Source organism: Cryptomeria japonica, chromosome 6 (assembly GCF_030272615.1).
Source record: "Cryptomeria japonica chromosome 6, Sugi_1.0, whole genome shotgun sequence".
In the NCBI taxonomy this organism is placed as follows: domain Eukaryota; kingdom Viridiplantae; phylum Streptophyta; class Pinopsida; order Cupressales; family Cupressaceae; genus Cryptomeria; species Cryptomeria japonica.
This window is the reverse complement of record NC_081410.1, coordinates 527806614-527831731: the sequence shown is the minus strand read 5'-3', so window position 1 is coordinate 527831731 and position 25118 is coordinate 527806614.

The window sequence follows — 25118 nt, the reverse complement described above, 5'->3', positions numbered from 1 at the left end:
TACACCGACAGATACCAACATTGTTGTAATTAGGGTCATAACCGATACCGGCACTGGCACAGGCACCGACACCGACATCCAACACTTCAGTGAAGCCGATATCAGTTTGGGATCTGAAAAGTTTTATTTGTAAAATCATTTTGTAATTATTTTATAGGGTTGACATTGAATATGTTTTGTAATATATTGTAAGCCGACATAAGGCATATTGTTTGTAAAGGGTATATAAGTCAGTTTATTAGGTCATTTTGAAATAGGACAAGGAATTAGAATAGTGTGATGCGAAGGATATGTATGTAGATCATTTTTATGCGAAATTAATATCATGCAATGATCAGTAGATGGTTTTGTAAAGCATTCTTAGAGGAAAGGAGATACCGGTAAAAGGGTTTAGGGTTTATGAATCAGTACAAAAACAAAGCTTTAACTGGAACTCTTTTTGGCATTTTAGATGCATTTTGTGAGTTCACCATTATTGTTTTATCTCAATAGAAGCTTGTAGTCAATGAGACTCTTTTGTGTTGAGCGGTGTACTCTAGGCAGTGTGCCTTCCTGCATGTGCAGGCCCCCATACTATGTAATATCTTTCATATGGCCAGTGAATTGATATTATGGGTCACAAATCCCATCTTGGTTATTCCTCTTTGAGGTTTTCCGCATATAAAATTCAGTGTGTTATGGTGTTCATTCATGTGGCTTGTTTATTTACTTCATGTTATATGTTTCTTCATTTACCGGTTTATATGTGTATGTTATAATAAGTTAAAACCTTATATTACCGACAAAACACTAATTCACCCCCCCTCTCAGTGTTCTTCGATTCCTTCAATTTCAATAGTGTTAAACCTTAACAATAGATTGAGAGTGAGCCTATACACCTAAAATCATGAGGGAGATGATAATAATCTCAATCCATATAGTGAAATACTTTATGACTATCAAAGGAGGATTGAAAAAATCCCTAAAAAGATTTTCAATTTTCAAATAGGAAGCCTTTGAAAGAACCCAACATAAAGATTAGTAAACATGAATAATAACCAAATTTTGACATAAAATCTAAAATTGACGAGGCACAAAAGGGGTTTAGTGATCCAAGTGTGAAATCCTCTTCTTGGTCACTACAATTTTGTTTTTTTATTCACTAATATTGATTATTGACTCAACTAACCAAACATTTTCCATCTATCTTAGAAGTGTTGATTTTAAAAAATTTCCATTCATCATTGTGTTAATAACTCAATGTCTCTATACATATGCTTACACACAACGTTGTTAAGCTACCATAATTAGGGTCCTCCCTAGACCCAAACCTAAACCTCGAGGGTCCATTCATGATGAACCTTGCTACATGTCCTCTCGTAGGAAATTAGAGGCTCAGAATTTGTATTCAAATGTTAAAGGGAGTCCATTCTCTCTTGTATAAGATCTTCGATCTCTCTTTAAACTTTGGCTATTAATTAAGTGTAATCTATTAATTTAGTCCCTTTACAATAAAAGATAACCATTACCATCAAGTGTTGGTTCCATACTCATTATTATCAATCATTAGTATTCAATATACACATATACACAAGGGTCAGATCACATACCTCACACTAAGTGACTCTCAAGTATATGTCACATATACACAAGGGACTAGCTCATACAAATCAAAGGTATATAAGGTAACTAGATTTGTCATTTATCACATACACAATGAATAGCTCCAATACACATCACAAATACATAGTGAGTGGCTCATAAAATTATCCCAAAGATAATAATGGCTAGCTCATATAGGCATTGAAAAGACAATAGAAACTAACTCATATAGAAATCACAAATAAATTAGTGGTTGAATCATATAGGCATAAAAAATAAAATAGTGACTAGCTTATGAATGCATCACAAATAAAATAGTGGCTAGGTCATGTAGGCATGATAAATGAAATAGTGGTTGGATCATATATAATGGTTAACTATCTCTTGTCCATAATGCATCCCATATATAAAATTAATGTAATCTATTATGCACTACATTGTGGGTTCCATTCTTTTCCTTGGTCTTTTGCACCAACGACAATTGGGATGTGGGTTTGGTGCATTCCATACTACACCATGGGTCCATTCTTAGTCCAAAAGGGTCAAGTACACTATCTAACATCTAGGAAGAGGATTCAGTGCATCCCATACTACATCATGGGTCAATCCTCAATCCTAAGGATTTCCACAATTAGTGAACCAACCTAAAGTAGTGGATTCCAACTTCAATTGCATATAGGCCACTGGAAACAAGTCTATCCAACCACCTGGGAAGAAGTAGATTTTGACATATACTACTTGGTGACCTTACTGATATTGTTAGCTATCTTATTCACAATCCTAGGTAACAATTGGCATTGTAGACACCTAAAACTGTCCTGCTTAATTAAATAAATACTTTTTATTTATTTAATTATTTTATCCTAAGTCTTCTATTAATTTATGTAATTAATTCATTTATCCTTTTCTAAGCCTTTTCTCATTTAAATAAATATTTTATTTATTTAATTGCTCCCACTTCTATTATTTAAACAAATCTTTATTTATTTAATTAATTCATTAGCTTTTCCTCTATGACACATGTCATTTATCTTTTAATTTTGCTTTACCTACCCCCTTCATCATTTTATCATTTTCTCTACCTAACCTTTAATCCTAGCCGACTATTTATTTCTTTCACCTCTTAATCTTATCTCTCCATTTTCTAAAGTATCCTCTATATAAGAGGATTCTTTCATCATTATCAACCCTAATCAGTATTTTATGCATTCAATCCTTCTTGTGATCAAGCGACTTCACAACCACAATCCGTTCTTTATTGAGCTCTTGTGCACATACAAAATATGAGAGAAAATATATCAAACAAGATCAATGGAGATAGGAGACAATGGAGATTAAAACCCTACTTGGCATGCGAATGGTATTATTGTTCAATTTGTTGATTTGCATGTTCTTAGGTGTCTTCATTGGTGTAAGGTAAATGTTTTATTGTAGGACTAGGGTTTATTGTGGTTGGATCTTTGTGGTTTTGCAATAGTTTGTCATCATCATTTTTCACCGTATACAGTCATCGATCACCCCCATGCTATAGGTGACTTCTAGTGAACCCTCTTAATACAATATTTAGCTTTGGTTACTACTAACCACATGGTAAGTTAACTACTTGTGCAAACATTACTGTATCAAATTATTGATAGCTTGTAGCAATCCTTCACCTCCATGAACTAGGAGAATGCTGGCTAATCCAAAAGATACAATTGTAGCTCTAGGAATTCAACATTGACATGGTAAAATGATAACTGGCTAACTATTCCCATATCATATCTATGGAAAACCTTAGTAACTTCACCTTTGTGAACTAGGTGAATATTGAATAATCCCTTGCAGTCACCCAAACATCGATCATTGGACAATCCAACTACTTCCTATCACTATATAAATATCCTGACAATTCACACTTATGGATGTCATACATAACAAGATTTATTGTACTAATCAAATGAAAGTATAACACAATCGACTAATTTAGGAGTCTATGCACTAATTCCTATAGGTCTAGGGTTAAGTTTCACAAACAAATAACAATGACATAGAACCAACACAAGATGGCCTCAACTTAACATGTACCTTTAAAAAAATAACAACTATAAGGTACCTAACCCATTTACTTCCTTTACCGCATTATTCAAAAGTGCATTATGTATTAAATGCAAGTTACAATGTTTTCTTAACTATTTCATAATCTTCTAATGCTTCTTTTTACCTCATTTGATACCTACTAAAGAGGGACTTAGATCAAACCAATTGGGAACAAACCCTTAAACTTGGTAGTATTCCTGATAGCCCCCCCTTGCGAACTTGACTTCATAGGGGCATCCTTCACCCAAGGACCACCTATTTACCCACTTTCAAAATGATCAAAGTCATGCGTAGTTCTCCTGACCAGGTGTCTTAAAGGACCAAAACACAACTTCCCAATTTAGTATCCCTATACCACATCACTTATATTCATGTATGTTGTGATATCCATTTAGACCTCACGACAATTATTCAATAAGAATATTCTAAAGCCTTTTATAGGTTCAACTTTTTCACAAATTAGAGAACACTCCTCTCGGGGTGATTTCGACTTTACACTAGTATAAAGAAGCTTAGACAAGAAAGAGTAGCCCTATAGCGCACATTTAATGCAGATTGACATATACAAAAACAATATGAATACTTAGATAGTTCAGAGACAAAACATTCTCATAAACGCATGTTGTTTTAGAAACTTAGAGTGAACATGGTAGCTAGCAGCTCTATGGCCTATCTTACCTTTTTCATACTATAGTGATAGTTTCAATTCAAGACTATGAAACATTGAATTCAGAGAGGAATAAATTACACTTAAAAATAGTAAGGCCTTCAACCTCAGAATGAGTTAGAATATCAACCAATATGTTCATACTAAGCCCACTCAATAAAGAACTATTGTTTACTTTGTTTATTCATGTATCATTGGTGTGTTGAAAATGGTTACCAAGTGTTTGACATAGTGGTCACTCATTAATTAAGATTCTCAAAAGAGAACTTGTGTCTTGGAAGCCCAGGTTACAATCGAGTAGGATGATGACCATTGACTTCATGCATTAGCATGATTGCAACTAATTAGAAAAATTTTGGCCAAGGTGATGCTCTATCTATGAGCGTCAATCACTTTGTTAATCCAAGTATACAACCTAGTTAGAGGTCATACTAGTTAGGGGTAGCCTATAGTGTATGATCGACTAGGGAATGTGTAGGATTAAACACTAGTCTCAAATGGCATGAGTTCAATTTATCGTTACCTTCCAATGAAGAGTTGGGCCTTTCCAGTTGGAAACGACACGAGCGACTAGTTAGTCCGTGGTTGGGCAGAAAAGAACCCCGATGATACTTTCCCTCCTCTAATTCATTAGTAAAGTTATATAAAGATCAAAATGTACACGAGGAAAAATGTAATCTAATCTAAACCTCTCTACTCTCTTTCATAGAAATATTAAAATGTTCATTTGTACTAGAATATTGTTAAGATAATCGGTGAATGACTGAGAGGGGGGAGGGGGGGGTGAATTAGTTGTTAATAGATTATATCATTTAATCCACTTAATAACCTTTAACCATATTAAGTACCGGTAAAGAAGAAATAGATACCGGTAAGCAATAAAACTTAACAATGAAACAAATAATCAACACAATGCAACCATACCACATAACACCATTATTTGTACGTAAAAAACCCAGAAAGGGAAAAACCATGATGGGAAGCCTACCCACAGTCAGATGATACTTCTGCAGAAAGTATGTGATATAATGAGGGGCATGCACATGTAGGAAGGCACACTGTCTAGAGCGTACTGCTCATTACAAAAGAGTCTCACTGACTACAGAGAGGTTATAACCAGCTCAAGATAAATGGACAACAATCCAGAATAATGAACTGCCAAAGATAGCATCTACCATGCCTTATTATAGTCCCAATTAATCTCAATATCAAAGGCCTTTGACCTCTTCCTTAATCCCAATTCGATCACCTATGATCGACCAAATCTCCTTCGCATATGATATTGCATTTCAAGACCATGACACATAATCCTTATTCCATACCCATGATCTACAATGAGATCTTACATCATTTTATACCAACCCTAAGGCCTAAACCAATTAGGTTAGCCACCTAAAAGATATTAAGATATGATCATTACATAAATCTATATGACAATGATATGCCATGTTGGCTTAAGACCAAAACAATAATAACCAATCCATAGAACATCCCAAAACATCCTGGTAACGTGTAGAGGACACGTTAACATGATACCGGTCCATAACCTAGATAGGTACCAGACCTATTCTGGGTCCACCATGCCAAATAAATGTCTTCAAGCAGTTGAAGCATGATCAAAGAACATCTTCAACATTCTAAAATCCATGAAGAAGCCGCACCAACATCACTTATGCATTCTGTCAAGATTCTCTAGTGAAAGCTCTGTTGGTTAAACCTTAAACCGCTGTTGGTATGGGTTTACAAGAGTGTATGATAGCATCTGATTACCAAGTCAATACCAACTAACCAAAATATTCTCTAGGAACATGTAACACATAAAATCAAACATACCCCATCGATCTAATCATGCTGGAAGTGTCCATCAGATAATCTCTTCTGCCAGTAACACTAGATCTTCTACCAGTAACCAAAACCTGTCTGTCGATAACCAACCATAATAGCTAGTGTTGATATCAATGACAAAACATCAATGCAACACATAATCAATTCATCCATGATGCCAAAAATCTCCCCCTTTGGAATTGATGGCAACACTAGATGTGAAAAACATCTAAGTACCAAAAAAATGCCAAACAAGTCTCCCCTTGTGGAAGACGACCATCAATCTCCTAAATATCAATAATTCTCCCCCTGTGAATGATATCTTTGTAAAGCTCTAAATTTATTTTTTCACATCACTATCTCTCCCCCTTTGACATCAATGCCAAAAATTTGACACAAATATCAAAGCAATAATGTAATTCCCCGAATCTCAAAGCTGACTACTCCCCCTGAGTAGTAGCACCACTCATCAGTGCTGGAATGAATAGTATCTCTAATAATGCATGCCTGAATGATGACAAACTGCATCAATCAAGTCTCTATCGGAGAGGCAAAAACCCCTAACCTGTCTCTCAAATACTTAAATGATTCCTTAGACAGAGGTTTAGTGAATATATCTGCAATCTATTCTTTAGTTTTCACATAAACTAGTTTGACTTCCTTTGCTTCTACCTTGTCCTTCAGAAAGTTATACTTTATTGATATATGCTTAGTCTTAGAGTGAAATACCGGATTCTTAGACATGTCAATAGCTGCAGAGTTATCACAGTAGATAACTATTGGTTCACTACAATTTACCTTGATATCCTTCAACATTTGCTTCATCCACAAGACTTGAGTGCAATTAGTTGCTGCTGCAACATACTCAACTTCTGTAGTAGATAAAGAAATGAATGACTGTTTTTTGCTGATCCATGAAACCAGTTTCTTTCCAAGAAAGAAAGCTCCACCAGAAGTGCTCTTCCTATCATCAATATCACCTGCCCAATTTGAATCAGTATATGCACATAAAGTGAAATCATCATTTTTAGAATACCATAAGCCATATTCTGTTGTTCCTTGCAAATACCAGAATATCCTCTTTATGGCACATTCATGATTTTCCTTAGGATTACTTTGATATCTTGAAACAATACTTATTGCATTCATAATATCTAGTCTAGTCTGAGTTAGATTTAACAAACCACCAATCATAGACTTATACCTTGTCAGATTTACCAGTGTAGAAGTATCCTTGATAGATAATTTCTCACTTGTCACCATAGGAGTACTTAATGGTTTGGAATTATCCATATCAAACTTATTCAACAATTCCCTCAGATACTTAGTTTGACAGATAAAAATGCCTTTGCCAGTTTGAGTAATCTGCAAACCTAAGAAAAATCTTATCTCACCAATCATGGGCATTTCAAATTCATTCTTCAGGTTGTTAAAAAAATCCATGCACAATTTATCTTCTACTCCAAAAATGATATCATCAACAAATACTTCAATAATCAGAATATCATCATCAATGATCTTATAATATAAATTACTATCAGCACTGCCTTTAGTAAAACCAAGCTTTAAAAGATATTTGTCCAACCTTGTATACCAATCTCTAGGAGCTTGTTTCAATCCATATAAAGCTTTCTTCAATCTACAAACCATATCTTTATCATCTATCAGTGAAAATCCATCAGGTTGCTCAATGTATACTTCTTCCCCAAGTTCATCATTCAAAAATGCACATTTAACATCCATTTGATAAACCTTGTAGTTCTTATAAGTTGCATAATCAAGAAATAGTCCAACAGCTTCAATTCTAGCTACAGGTGCAAATGTCTCACCATAATCAATTCCTTTCATTTGAGAATATCCTTTACAAACCAATCTAGCCTTGTTTCTTACAACTTGACAATCCTCATTATGTTTATTCCTAAAAACCCACTTAGTTCCAATACATTCTTATTTTTAGGTCGGGGAACTAAAGTCCAAGTCTCATTGTTCTCTATCTGATCTAATACATCTTCCATAGCCTTTAACCAACGTTTATCTTTACAAGATTCAATAACAAATGCCGATTAAATTTGAGAAATAAGACATACCTCTTGATTTGCCAGTCTTCTTCTTGTCATAACTCCCTTGTTCCTATCTCCAATGATTTTATCTTCAGAATGATTTAACCTTACATACCTTGGTGTCTTCTGAACTTCAGGTTCACTGCTCTGATACCAATTGTTAGGATAAATGGTGAACAACTAAGAGGGAGGGGGGTGAATCAGTTGTTAACATATTATATCATTTAATCCACTTAATAACCTTTAACTAGATTAAGTACCAGTAAAGCAAAAACAGACACAGGTAAGCAATAAAACTTAACAATGAAATAGATAATCAAAACAATGTAACCATACCACATAACACCATGATTTGTATGTGAAAAACCCGAAAGGGAAAAATCATGGTTGGAAGCCTACCCACAGTCAGATGATTATTTTGCAGAAAGTATGTGATACAATGAGGGGCCTGCACATGCAGGAAGACACACTGCCTAGAGCATACTGCTCATTAAAAAAGAGTCTCACTGACTACAGAGAGGTTATAACCACCTCAAGATAAATGGACAACAATCTAGAATAATGAATTGCCAAAGATAGCATCTACCATGCTTGATTAAAGTCCCGGTTAAGCTCGATACCAGAGGCATTTGACCTCTTCCTTAATCCCAATTCGATCACCTATGATCGACCAAATCTCCTTCGCATATGATATTGCATTTCAAGACCACAACACATAATCCTTATTCCATACCCATGATCTACAATGAGATCTTACATCATTTTATACCAACCCTAAGGCTTGAACCAATTAGGCTGGCCACCTAAAAGATATTACAATTAGATTATTACATAAATCTATATTACAATGATATGCCATGTCGGCTTAAGACCAAAACAATAATAACCAATCCATAGAACATCTCGAAACATCCTGGTAACGTGTAGAGTATACATTAACATGATACCGGTCCATAACCTAGATAGGTAATAGAACTATTTTGGGTCCACCATGCCAAAGCAATGTCTTCAAGAAGTTGAAGCATGATAAAAGAACATCTTTAGCATCTTGAAATCCATGAAGAAGCTGCACCAACACCACTTATGCATTCTGTCAAGATTCCTCAGTGAAAGATTTGCCGGTTAAACCTTAAACTGATGTCGGTATGGGTTTACAAGAGTGTATGGTAGCATCTGATTGCCAAGTCAATACCAACTGACCAAAACATGCTCTAGAAACATGTAACACATAAAATCAAACATACTCCATCGATCCAATCATGCCAGATGTGTCCATCAGATAACCTCTTCTGTCGGTAACACTAGATCTTCTACTAGTAACCAAAACCCATCGGCCGGTAACCAACTATAACAGCTAGTGTTGACATCAATGACAAAAAATCAATGCAACACATAATCAATTCATCCATAATGCCAACAGAATATATCTTCGTAGAATAGATCACTGTTTCATTTCAGAGGATTCTGTTTTAGTTCAATGTTGCATATTTAAAAAAAAAGTTCCTTGCAAATTTTCTATTTCCTATTCTGTTTTAAAAGTTGTAATTTTAATTTGTATAGCTAGTGCATGTTACATATGGTATCAGAGCACTAGGTTTGACACCGAACCTAGGGCTCGCCACCCCAAACTTAAGGTAGATAACTAAAATGAAACATTTTGGTATTTTGCTAAGATGTGGATTCATACTACGAAATGAAAACAGGCACTCGATGTGTTCTACTCTCAACTATGGAGAGTAATGAATCTAAAGAATGATTATTTATGTTGCTCAATGCCATCTGATGATGAAACCCTAGTAGATGCCTTAAAGAGACTAAAAAGGAAAAGACAACCCTAGACTGCTACTAGGAGGGTAGCAATGAGAACCAAAATCCTGGCTAACAGGCACCCAAATTGGACAACAAAACACCTAACAATGTTGTAATCAAACCTAAGCTTGTAGACCCAAAAGAAACTTAGGTACCCACTCAAGGTTTTTCATTAGTACCTTTCTCTAAATTTGAAGGGTAGGAAGAGCCCATGATTGCCCTTGATAGTAGCTCTCAGATAGAGCTTTGCATTGTACATATTGTAAAATAAAAATATTTGATGTGCTCAATATTAATTTTGGATGTGTGTAAAATTCATGTTTAAATTTCATGCTTTTAAATGATGAAATTAGATGGAAACTAAAAATGAACATTACTAGAAACAACAGGTTAATCAAGAAACATTAAGACATCTCAAAACCAAGAGGGTAGGGGACAATCCGGAGCTTTGGAGACTCCAAGCACCCAGTTAGATAGGCTTATCCACATGGTGGAAGACACTCTAAATAGGCTCCGAGTTTAGGAGAAGAGAGGGGGAGGTCATACAAAAACCCACAATGAAGAATACAAGTCTCAGTATAGAGACAAGCAAACTGAACAAGAACACACTCGTTAGAGTGAGTTTCGGGGAACTCAAACCCATAACTTGAACCAAAAAAAAAAAAACAAGTAGTGGGAGCCATATCTGATGACATGAAAAAGGTAAAGCCCCCTCAGTATGACGTATCAGAGGGAGGAGATATCGCAAAGGCATGTCTTACTGGCATGGAGAAATACTTTGAAATCCAAGACTAAGCTGAAAACATAAAGGTTGTATATGGGGCTTATCAGCTGATTGAAGAGGCGATCGATTGGTGGGAAAACAAGAAAGATGGAATTAGGTTAAGATCAACCAACGTAACATGGGAAATATTTGTTGAATTTTCTAGACAAAGGTGGTTTCCTCAACTGTTCTTTGAACAAAAGTTGATAGGTTTCCAGGATTTGAGATAGGAGGAACTCTCACTACACACTTTTTGGGATAAGTTAACCTACTTATTGAAGTATGTACCTTAGTTCCAAGCAAATGAGAAATATAGTATCAAGAAATTTATCATGGGCCTAAATAACCACATAGCAGGTTTAGTGGATGTCTTAGCTCCTTTGAGCATGGACAAAGCCTACGAGAAGGTTGTCCAACAAGAACAAAAACTCTGTAAGGATGACTCAATAAGGGATAGGAATAGAAAGAAGGACAACTAGTCACAACCCTCTCAGACCTTTAAGAGGAAAGGGGACAAATATGGGTTAAGCAATAAAAATAGTAAAGGTTTCAAAGGAGGTTGACAAGATAATCAAGGGGATCAAAAGGGGTTTGATAAACCCAGGAGAGACAATGAGGAAATCAACAATAAGGCATAAAAGAAATGACCTCCAGGGGGATGTTATACTTGTGGTGGCAAGCACTATGCCAACCAATGCCCAACAAAACAATAAGGAGGGAAACAACAGAGGAACCCTCTACCACCTCACCACATAGATTTCCAACGAAGGATTCATGCGACAGTAGATAAACGACAAGCAGAGTACCAATTTACTCCTATGGAAACCCTAGGTACACTTTATGGTATTCCCATTACAATACTCATAGATACAGGAGCCACTGGAAATTTTATCTCATCCAATTTGTTTAGTAAATTTCCAAAAAGAGATGGCTTTATGGCCAACCCTTGGTTTGTTGAATATGCAAATATAGTGAGAGCTCGAGTAGAGTAATGCCTTTTTGGGGAAAGGGTTGATTTTCCTAACTTTATCTCAAAAGTTGACCTCTTTGTAGCACCTTTAGGCACCTATGACATCATACTGGGTATGAAATGGTTAGGTCAACATAAGGGTAGGGTCAACTTCTATGACAAGATAGTTGAGCATTTAGACGATCTTGGTAGTAAAGTTTTCTTGCAAGGAATCCAACATGAAGTTAGACTACGACATATCTCTACCATGTAATTAAGACGAAGTGAGAGGAAGGGCTGCCAAGTGCTTGCGGTGAAAATGGAGGGAATTAATGACTCTAAAGATTTTAGATATTAGGATGACATGACAATGTTTGAGAACCATTATCATAATGAAGGAGAACCTAGTGGGAGTGGGGAACTAGAAGAATCGTTTGAGAAAAAGTATCCTTACCTCTATAATTTTCAAGATGTGTTTCCAAAGGAACTATTAGGGTTGCCACCCAAAAGGATATTCAATTTCTCTATCGAATTAGTGCCAGGGGCAGCTCCAGTATCCAAGGGACCCTATAGATGACAACAGTTGAGCTGATGGAGTTAAAATCTTAGCTACATGAGATACTAAGTAAAGGTTTGATAAGACCTAGTCTATTGCCATGGAGGGCGCCAGTGATCTTTGTTAAGAAGAGAGATGAAACTCTCCATCTCTACATCGACTATAAGTTGTTAAATAAGCTAACCATCTGAAATAAATACCCTTTACTCTGCATCAATGATTTATTTGATAAAATGCATGGAGTAGCAGTATTCACTAAGATTGACCTATGCTTAGGATACCATCAGTTGAAATTGAGAGATGAGGATATCCACAAGATGACCTTTAGAACTCGATATGGATATTGCAAATTCAACGTCTTACCATTTGGGCTTACTAATGCCCCAATTGCTTTCATGAATTTAATGAATAATGTATTCCATGAATTCCTTGACAAGTTTGTCTTGGTATTCATGGATGAAGTCCTAATATTTTCTAGGAATGAGGAAGAACACTTGCAACACTTGCATATTGTTCTACATTGCTTGCAAGAAAACAAGTTGTATGGGAAACTATCTAAATATACTATTTTTACGAAGGAAGTAAAATACCCAGGGCACATAATTTTAGCTCAGGGAATAGCAATAGATTTGCCAAAAAATAAAGTAATTTCCAAGTGGCCAGCTCCAAGAAATTTACATGAAGTAAGGAGTTTCATTGGTCTAGTAGGATATTACAGGAAGTTCGTAATGAACTTTTCATGTATAGCTTATGTCATCACATCACTGCAAAGGAAGGGAAAGATATTTGTGTGGTTTGAAAAGTGTCAGTTGGCTTTTGAGATCCTAAAAGAGAAGTTGACCACAAAACCAATCCTTAAGGTGTCAGCTCCTGAGAGATATTTCATGGTAGTAACTGATGCATCAGGGGAAGGACTGGGCATAATCCTTATGTAGAATGGATAGGTTATATCATATGAATCCTAGAAGCTTAAAAACTATGAGGAGAACTATGCACCTCATGATCTGAAGCTCATGACAATAGTTCATGCCTTGGAAATGTGATGTCACTATTTGCCGGGCAAACCGTTCAAGCTTTGATCTAATCAACAGGGGTTGAAATACAACTTCACTCAACCCAATCTCAATGCATGACAAAGACAATGGTTAGAACTGATCTTCGATTATGATTTTGAGATTATCTACATCAACGGTAAAGAAAACTGGGTGGTTGACGCCTTAAGATGTCTGGTCCACATTAGTGTCATTACTGTGTTACATTATACTAATTTTAGAAATTGTGTGCTTCAATAGTTAGAGGGGGATAGATATTACCAACAGGTAAAAGAAGCCCTATGACTTAACCCTCAGGATCCAAGATATGAGGGTTTCTGAATAGAAAAGGAAGAATTATTGAGATACCAAGGCATGATGTATATACTCGACTCTTCTTAATTAAGGAATTTAGTGTGGAAAGAAGTACACTCAACACCATACTCTGGACATACAAGAGTTACTAATCTCCTAGATAACACCAAACCCTTGTAGTTTTGGAAAGGGATGAAAAAAGATACTGCAAGATTTGTGGCTAGTTGTTTTGAATGTTAGCGGGTTAAAGCCAAACACCAATACCTAACAGGTTTATTACATCCCAATGTTGTTCCCGACTAGAAATGGCAAATAATCAGCATGGACTTTGTCCAAGGATTTCCTATGTCCAAGAATAAGCACAGTGCCATTTTGGCAGTGGTTGAAAATTAACCAAAGTACCTCACTTTATATCAAGAAAACTAATAGATGGGGTACCTACCATTGCCTACAAGTTTGTTCAAGAGATATTCAAGTTACATGGGATACCAGAGAAAATTATTTTAGATAGGGATGCTAGAATGACATCCAAATTTTGGCAAACTTTGTTTGTAGCCTTAGGGACTTAGTTGAATATTAACTTCGCATATCATCCAAAAATAGATGGACAGATAGAAAGGGTCAATCAGGTGTTAGAGGACCTTTTGAGAATGTATCACATGGATCACTAGTACAAGTGGGAGGATTACCTTCCTTTGGCTGAGTTTGCCTACAATAATTCCTATCAGTCATCCATTAAGATGGCACCCTTCGAAGCACTATATGGAAGGAGGTGTATAACTCCTATTAGCTCGGATAAGCTGGAAGATAGGATAACCCTCGGTCCATAAATGCTCTCAGAAATAGAAGAGCAACTGAGGCTGATCAGGAAAAGGTTAGAAGAAGCTAACAATTGATAGAAAAGTTATGTAGATGCAAAGCACACTCCTAGGCAATTTGAAGTGGGAGAGAAAGTGCTTCTATGGGTTAAACCCAATAAGAGTGCCATTAAATTTGGAAAGTCTTCCAAACTTGCACCTCGTTATGTAGGACCATTTGAAGTCCTGGAGATTATCAACTCGGTTACTTATATAATTTCTCTACCACTAGCTCTCGCTTGGTTGCATGATATATTTCATGTTTCTTATCTGAAAAAAGCATATATTTGATTTTTTCACACATGATTGATTGGAACTCCTTACAAGTATAGGACCTAAGGGTGGTCATGATCAAGCCAGTCAGGGTGCTCAAGGTACATAAGAGTCGCTTACGTAATATAGAAGTCAATGTGTGCAAGGTCTAGTGGGATCAGTACTCTGAAGATAGTGCCACCTAGGAAGATTATAATGAGAATTATTAAAGATTCCCTCATTGATGTGTGCACCAAGATGGTGCCAAAAAAGTGGACACACCAAAAAAAAGTTGAAAAAATAGATAGCATGTACGTGGTTTTTGAATTTTGAATAACCCCATACGCGCTTTGGTTCGTTTATACCAAGCCTAAAGGGAAGGGACCACGTATGCGGTCCTTAAAAAAAAGACCGTGTATGCAATCCCTTAGAAATTAGGACCTCGTACATGGTTTTAGTGTTTTAAGACCGCACACGCTTTTCCTATCAATATTTTTTTTTTATGCCGACTGGGTCTCATTTTCAACCCGTGACCGAAAGTAGTTTGGAGGGGCATTTTCTTACGAAACCATGCACGGGCTCCCGATTTCCACTTCCTAGTGCCATGGAAAGAGGTAGGTTGTTAGTTTTTTTTGTTTATTTTGCATATTTGATAAATTTTATTTACATTTTGAATTTAAAATTATTGATTTTGATTAGTTTTTTTTTAATTTTTTGTTACAAATATATTAGATTCTCAAAATTCAGAACCACAACAAGATGAAAACCCACAACACAACCCACAAAATACACCTCCATCTCCTCCTTTAGACCATACACTAGCTACACAGGAGCAATTGCTTAATCAGTTAGGGAAAAACACTGCTAAAATAAGTAGACTGATTAATAAATTGAAAACATCTAACCTTGAGCATCATTTATCTTTTGCCACTAGCCTAGAAACATTAGTTAGTGGTGCCACTACAGTTTCCACTCAGATTACAAAATGGGGAAACTATAGGGATAGGTGTCATGCATTTTATGAGAATGGATTATCATATAGGGAGTGAAAAAAAAAACATAAGTAAAGCACAAATATGTGCTCTTTCTGTTGATCCTAGAACTGGCGAGTCCTTACCTCTTAATGCAAAGAGGTTTCCCATACATTGGTGTACCAATGTGCCAGTGAGGAATCTAATCTGGAATAGGTGGTGGATGGCCTTTGACGAACCACCTTGTAATAATAATGAGGTGCCATTGTATTTTTTGAGGAAAGTATATTGTGAGTTTGTCCTTAATGAGAAGCCTAATTATTTTGACATGATAGAGTTCCATGGTAGAGGTGGCGGCTTTGCCCAAGACAGACCTGGAGCTCATAGGGTAGTAGAGCCGCAGAGTCGTCGCCCCCTAGCACCCAAACCCAAGGTGCACGTAACTGTTCCAGTAGCTCTAAAAGAGTCGATGGAGCTGCAGACTCTTCAGGTGGCCACAACATTGACTGATGTGATCATCCAGCATGGGACACAATTAGCACATCCTCTTGTACCAGATGATGATCCATTAGCTGGGGCAGCAGGTGCTAGTCAGCCCATTCAACTTGTGTGTCCTACTTGCTCAAGAATATGCACAGGGATGGATGACGAGGCCACTGCAGATGGTTCTAAAACCCATTTGTACATGATTTGTGAGAGTATATGTCAGACCAACATGACTGAGGATGTGGCGCTGACGGATGAATTGATGGATATGTTGTTTGATAGTCAGCCATAGACACAGGTGTGTTGATTTGAATTCATAACATTTTATTTATTAGTCACTTAAAATTTGTATTTGTAAATTAATTTTCATTTATAGATTGATTTAAATTGATACAAACAATATGAATTTCAAGATGCAGCAACGACATTTGATATTCTTCCCGCAGTTATTGCAGTTGTAACTTCAATGCCTGAGGTATAAATTTAGTAACATGTTAAAATATAATAGTATACTTCGAATTCAAAACAATTACAAGGTATACTAACTCTTTTTAATGTTTGACAATTTTTTATTTTGTAGGCATTTTCAAGGGACCAAATGTCCCAGATTGATGATCTCACGCTCTTAGCAATTGATTTTGGTCTACAGAGCTATGCGGTATCATATTTTGTACACCTTATTTTATGTATTCTTTTGATGGAATTTATGCAAGTCATTTAATTTTAGATTTGCTAAATTATGTTTAATATTATCTGTACTAATATCTCTTGTGTTAATTTTGTTTTTTTTTAGGGTACCCCCTCCGTGTCTAGGCCTGGTCATTAGCGAAAGAAATCCTTAAGGACGCCTAATTGTGGGAAGAAGGTAATTGAACACATTTTTAATTGTACAATTATTTGAAAAGGTTGAAATTATCTTATTTGGAATTTGTAGATTGATTAGTGTTTTTTGTCTATTTTATATACAACAACCATTGAGCTTTGTAGATATGTTGAATGGACCTGATATGCCCGAGGATCGAGAGAGGGCAGAGGTATGTATCTCTACTTTATTTTCTTGATTTGTTGATTGTATACACATATACATGTGAACTTGTGATGAATTATAATATTATCACTTTTCATACAAGAAATATCCATAGCCACTTCATCAATGGCAAGCCCTCCTCCATGTACTGGAGAAGCATCTTAGGCTTTGGTATTCTTCTGTTTATATATTACATTAATTGTTTTTAACCTACAATACTTATCATTATATTAATTGTATTTAATCTTGATCATTTTTCGTATAGGTAATAGCGACAATTGCTCCATTGATGGCGAGCCCTCCTCAGTCTATTGAAGAAGCATCTCAGGCTCCAGTACAATTTTGTTCTCTATATCATAGATTTTTAGTGTTTTTCATGTATATATGCTAGTACATTGTATTAATTGTATTTAATCGACGATAGCCCCCTTCCCAATTCGGCCATAACTTAGAGCCTTTGAAGAAGGTATTCAAGAGAACTCGTAAGGCTGACAAGGAGAAGACAGTAGATCCTAGATCAGTAGATGAGGTAATCTACATTTCTATTGCAAAGAAATTATAGTTAAATGCATAGTTATGTTGATAATTGTGAACTATTTTCTACAAAATGATTCTAACTTAGCTTTTGAATTGTGGTTTTGTAGCCATCTACAAAGCCACTTAGTGCACTGAAGAGGCTTGATTTTGATGACCCACCACAAACTATATAGGATCATATAGTGTTAGTTGTGGTCATTGAATGACCAATACATGTAGATATATTCTACATTTTTATTGCATACCGATTTGGACATGGCATATGCCACATTTTTGTAAAACTTGTATTGACTTGGCATACATGCTTTTTTTGATATATATAAATGTTGATATTCGATCCAATAAATGTGTATTGTGTTCATTATTGTGCATTTTGTTGATATCGATAGCCATTTTGGATACATACATAATTTGTTCATTGTGTTGATTATTGTGCATATATATATATATATATATATATATATATATATATATATATATATATATATGATTAAATAATTATTGACATGGTTAAATGATTATTGTTGATCATTGTATTTGATGGCTGCCCTTTTATAAATTTAAATGAATATTTGCCTATGTAATCAACAATATGAATACAAACAACAAAAATCTATGATATAAACCATTGCAATCATGGAATATGATTTGATAAAACTCCTTGTCTCAATGAAAATGAAATTCAATGGTAATGGTCAGATTTGATCCATGGTAATGATCACTAGATTCTTTTGATTCATTTCATTTATATTTGTCAATGTGAGTGGTGCGATATCACCCTCATGCTCGCAATGGTTAAATTTTGGTTTTTATATTGGTCTCCATTGTTTGATCTAAATAAGGTGATTTGGGACCATTAATGGTCATTTGAAGTCATTTGTGAAAGTTTGGGGTCATTTGGATAAAAGATGTAAAAGTTGCTCATTTGTGAAAGTAAGAAACTGAACGCTGCTTTCTTGTCTGCAAATTCAAAAAAGATGGAGATGAAAATGGCAAAAGATGTTTCTTTTGTTCCCCTTGGATGTATTACCAGTGTTAAATTTAGCTTAATCACTTCTGAAGAAATAATAAGTCTCTTCTCTTATCTTCCAACCTTAATTTACGCTAAGAAAATTGAAAGATGTTGTCAAAGTTGTTGTCAAAGTTGCTCAGTTGTTGTCAAAGTTGTCAAGCTTGTCAAAGTTGCAAGGTAGGATAGAATTGATTCCATTCATCATGGACACAAATGAACATCATGAGCACATCTAGGTGGGTAGGTTTATGCTAGGCATGCTCCTTTTGTGCCTCCCAAAGCGCTGTAATGTTGAGAGCCATATCCTACAAGTGCGATCTCTCAAGTGCCTTGAGTCCAAAAAATTGTCAAACTTTGACGAACTATTTCTCCAAACCCAAGACACATATGATCGATCCATTTGAACCCATAGGGTCACGTAAGGCTCTTCTACAATGTACTATCTCAATTTCTAACGACTTGGAGTCATTCTCAAATGGTAGCATTTTTTCGCCTACTGCGAAAACTGTCATTCGCATGCAATGCAAAGCTGCAAGATAGGATAGAATTGATTATGTCCGTCATGGGAAAAAACCAAAATCATAAGAACCTATGAGTGGGTAGGTTTATGCTAGGAATTCTCCTATTGTGCCTCCCAAAGCATCGGAATATCGAGAGCCACACCCTACCCACTCGATCTCTCAAGTGTTCTGAGTCCAAAAAACTATCAAACTTTGACGGACTTTTTCTCTCAATCCAGGACACATATGATCAATCCGTTTGAACTTGTAGGGTAACGTGAGGCTCTTATACAATGGCCTATCTCATTTTTTCACGAATCAGAGCCATTTTCAAATGGTAGCATTTTTTCGCTTGCTACAAAAATCGTTAGTCGCATGCAATGCAAAGTTGCAAGATAGGCTAGAATTGATTCTGTCCATCGTGGGAACAAACCAACATCATGAGAACCTCTGAGTGGGAAGGTTTATGCTAGGAATGTTCCTGTTGTGCCTCCCAAAGTGTCGGAACATCAAGAGCCATACCCTACCGACACAATCTCTCAAGTGCCCCGAGTCCAAAAAATTGTCAAACTTTGACATACTGTTTCTCTCAATCCAGGTCACATATGTTTGATCTGTCTTAAACTGTAAGGTCATGTAAGGCTCTTCTACAATGGCCTATCTCCATTTCTGACGACTCAGAGCCATTTTCAATTGTAGCATTTTTTCGCCTGCTGCAAAAATCGTCAGTCGCATGCAATGCAAAGTTGCAAGATAGGCTAGAATTGATTTTGTCCATCGTGGGCACAAACCAACATCACGAGCGCATCCGAGTGGGAAGGTTTATGCTAAGCATGCTCCTTTTGTTCCTCCCAAAGTGTTGGAACATGGAGAACCATACCCTATCGACGCAATCTGGAAGTTGCTTGACAATTTTTTGACAATAATGATAATTTTTTATCAAATTGTATCTAGACTCAATCTATGACTCTGATGACCCAATAATGACCCAAATAATTCTCTATGATTATACAATATACAACTGCATACACATGACCTAGATATTATAGAATGATGATTAATACCAAAAATAATGTTTGATGCAACAAAATGAGCCAAAATCCCTGCAATAAAATTAACCCAAAAATCACTTGGTTCCACTAGGTCAGATACATGATTGAAATCAACTAATGCTTCCATTTGGTTCAACTACAATGCTCTGGGAATTTGATAGGTATTAATGGGAACGAATAGTCTACAAGACCGTTTGTCAACCTCCCACAAAAAATACATATATGAAGAGCAAAAACATACAATCTGTCTAGTATAAATTACTGGTGAACTTGCATTTGAACTTCGAAATGAGTGCATGTAACTAGATCCTGCAATTGTACAACAATCTTGATAGTTTTCAATGTTAGATTCAGTGATCAACCAAAAATATCTATGAGCCATTGACGTACCTGCATTACCTGGTCCCATTGTAGAGTTACACCGTCGCACAATTGTTGTTGCATCTATCAAATCAGCACCACCTTCGTACTTCAATTATTCTCTAGCTAGTTCTCTTTTTACGCATGCTCCTGCACCATCGTTCTCTCCCTTTCCATGTCTAGCCTTAGTGAAATTCCAAAAGTGTTGTACACCACTTGTCACATGCATCCTACTCAACCAATAAAACATCCTTGCATTCTTGAACTGTGAGGTGCAATTAGCTGACCATATTAAGTGTTGGTTGTATCGTATGTTCCTTTCCCTTAAACTATCATAGAAAAATTTAAAGCATCCTTACACAAACTCTGACGAATGTGTACAATCGTCACTTATGTAGAAGTGATACTCTCTTACAACCTTTCTATCCTCCTCTGTGTTATCATCTGCATGCATGAATTCCATGTGTATAAAAATAGAAACTTGTGTAGAATGGTAATACATAGATTGCACTTCATTTTGAGGTTGTAGTGTATAATTTTCAGCAAAATCAACTATAGAGACAATAGTATCAAGAGGAAATGTGTCCTTGCATAACTTGAATTGCTCATCTAACCCCTGAGCCCTATGTGTATGCATTATGTACTCATAAACTAGTTTCTCTCAAAACATTCTCATAAAATCAGCTACACATATGTTGTTTTTCACTAACTCGCATCTCTTCAATTCTTTTCCATCTTTAACACCATATGTCACTGTCTTGTACTTTCCAAAAGAAACTAGTTTCTTACCAATTTCATGTGTGCTATCCATATGTAGACATCTTGGAAAATGTTGCAAACCACCACATGTAGCACATGAACCTTTCAAACACATCATCTTATAATAAATGCATCCATCATCTCTTTTACATAGAACACTTGCAATAAATTCTCTTGGTGACTTAAAAGGTGCTTGTATATTGCATTCCTGAAAAACATCGTTAGTGTGCAAATGACAACATATATGACGATAACTATCATAGTGCATGGAAAATTCAATATGCATCCTACAACAACACGTGGTGCGCACATGATTAATCTTAACATAAAATGGTTTTCCCATTTCAATTTTTTTGACTAATTCTTATTTGAGGAAAATTTTCAAGGAATCTTTCATAAAATTTTATTTGAGTCATATCCAAATAGTGTTTGGCATGTGGCTCACGCTTCCTAGATTTGATTTGCCTTCTAACAACATCTCTTTGGTTAGGTGAAACCCTTGTGTTGTCATGCCAAAATTTTTCAATTAAAGTTCTTAGTGCATCAATAACAACCTTGTCTTTGCATGGTAGTCTACTTGAGAATGCCCAAAGAGAATTATTGTTAGGATCATCTATTTATCCTGCCTCTCTAATGCTTTACATAATGTTTCTCTACTAATGTTTAGTGACTTACTTGTTTTGCTTATCAAATGATTTATTTATATTTTCTTGCTCATTATGGTTGATGTAATGACACGTTGAGTAACATTAGAATCTTTAGTACATGATTTTGAACCAATAGCTTGATATGCATCAACTAGATTTCTCACTATAGTTCTTTTGCTACTACTTTCGAATGATCTTAGGCCTAGAATTTTCATTCTCTCTAAAATTGAAATTTTTAATCATTTCAGCAATTGATTGGCATCTTGCAGTTTGATTTAAGTTTTCAAAATAGTTTTGCCATATTATTTTAACCATTCTCCTATAAGTTCATTCATTCATTTTATCGAGCATTGGCTTCAAAATATTCTCATCGATGTCAATTAGATACTTTGGTTTCCTACGAATGATTCTAGGAGGTGTTAACATTGATGCATTGCGTGCATTGGGTACATTCAATTCATCAAATAGAGCTGGTGTATGTTCATCATTTAATCGATTATTCAATGTGGTCTCTTCTTCAATTGCATTAGGTTCATATAGTAAATCAAATGTCTCTTCTTCAATTGAATTAGGTGCATTATGTTCATTTGGTAAATCAAATTGAGATGTTGAGGATGATGTACCTTCTTGTCCCACTATTCTTATGTCACGTAATTTTTTCATACGCTACCTTTGTCTTTCCTTTTCAGCCTCTCATTGTTCCATCATTCCTCACTTGTTCTTTCCCATTGTTAATACCGGTTGTCCTAAATAGAATCGTTTTACATATATATGTAAACATAAGTTCTCACACAATCAAATAACCATAAAATTGACCATTGTCATTATTTTTTTGAATCAAAACTATTAAACAATCACAGTAACATTGACCAAACTAATAAGAACAATAATTCAATCATTTGAAATCATGCAAAACAAAAAATTCACTTACTTCAACGTATAAAACAATCACAAAAGCACAGTAACAATTGCAGTGGGGCCTTCAACAACCTCAAAAAATTCTTTTGAGGCCGTTGAGGCTGTTGGGCAACTAAAAGTATGTCCCAGAACCACGTACGTGGTATTTTTACTAACTCCGTATGCACTCTTAATCTTAAAAATGTTTAGCAGGCCAATGCTAATATTCCCAACACCCTGTACGTGCTTTTAACTCATCAAAACCTCATACACGCTTCTTGTAGTAAATAAAATGTGAAGGGAGGGAAGGAGAGGGAGGGAGGGAGAGGGAAAGGGGGAGGGAGTAGGAGGGAGAGGGAGAGAGGGGGAGAGATAGATAGGGGGAGAGAGGATGGAAAAAAGAGGGAGAGGGAGAGGGAGGGAGAGAAAGGGGGAGAGAGAAATAGAGAGGGGGAAAGAATGAGGGGGACAGAGAGAGGATGGAAAAGAGAGATAGAGGGGGGGAGGGAGAGAGGATGGAAAAGGTAGAGAGAGAGAGAGAGGGGGGATGGGAAAGTAAGGGAGATAAAGGGAGGTAAAGGGAGAGCATGCTAGTCATATTGTGTCCTATGACCCCGTAGGACACCATATGACCCCCTAGGTGTTGTTATGGGTCATATTGTATTCTAAGGGGTCATATTGTGTTGTATGACCCCTTAGGATACCATATGACCCCTTAGGTGTTGTTAGAGATCATATCGTTTCCTAAGTGGTCATGTGGTATCCTGTGACCCCTTAGGACACCATATGACCCCTTAGGTGTCGTTATGGGTCTTAGGACACCATATGACCCCTTAGGTGTCGTTATGGGTCATATTGTATTCTAAGGGGTCATATTGTGTTGTATGACCCCTTAGGTGTCATTAGAGGTCATATCATGTCCTAAGGGGTCATACAGTGTCTTGTGACCCCTTAGGACACCATATGACCCCTTAGGTGTTGTTATGGGTCATATTGTATTCTAACGGGTCATATTGTATTCTAAGGGGTCATATTATGTCGTATGATCCCTTGGGATACCATATGACCCCTTGGGTGTCGTTAGAGGTCATATCATGTCCTAAGGGGTCATGTGGTATCCCGTGACTCCTTAGGACACCATATGACCCCTTAGGTGTCATTATAGGTCACATTGTATTCTAAGGGGTCATATTGTGTCGTATGACCCCTTAAGATACCATATGACCCCTTAGGATACCATATGACCTCTTAGGTGTCATTATGAGACATATGTTGTTCTTAGGGGTCATGTGGTATCCTGTGACCCCTTAAGACACCACATGACCCCTTAGGTGTCGTTATGGGTCATATTGTATTCTAAGGGGTCATATTGTGTTGTATGACCCCTTAGGATACCATATGACCCCTTAGATGTTGTTAGAGGTCACATCATGTCCTAAGGGGTCATGTGGTATCTTGTGACCCCTTAGGACACCATATGACCTCTTAGGTGTCATTATGAACCATATTGTATTCTAAGGAGTGATATTGTGTCGTATGACCCCTTAGCATATCATATAACCCCTTAGGTGTTGTTAGAGGTCATATCATGTCCTAAGGGGTCATGTGGTATCTTGTGACCTCTTAGGACACCATATGACCCCTTAGGTGTCATTATGGGTCATATTGTGTCGTATGACCCCTTAGGATACCATATGACCCCTTAGGTGTCGTTAGAGGTCATATAATGTCCTAAGGGGTCATACAGTGTCCTATGACCCCTTAGGTGCCATTATGGGTCATATTGTGTCGTATAATCCCTTAGGTGTCGTTAGAGGTTGTATCGTGTCCTAAGGGGTCATATAGTGTCCTATCAGCCCTTAAGACACCATATGACCCCTTAGGTGTTGTTATGGGTCATATTGTATTCTAAGGGGTCATATTGTGTCGTATGACCCCTTAGGTGCCGTTAGAGGTCATATCGTGTCCTAAAGGGTCATACAGTGTCCTATGACCCCTTAGGACACCATATGACTACTTAGGTGTCATTATGGGTCATGTAATGTGTCCTAAGACCCCTTAAGACACCATATGACCCCTTACGACACTATATGGTGTCATTAAGGGTCGTATGGTGTTATAAGGGGT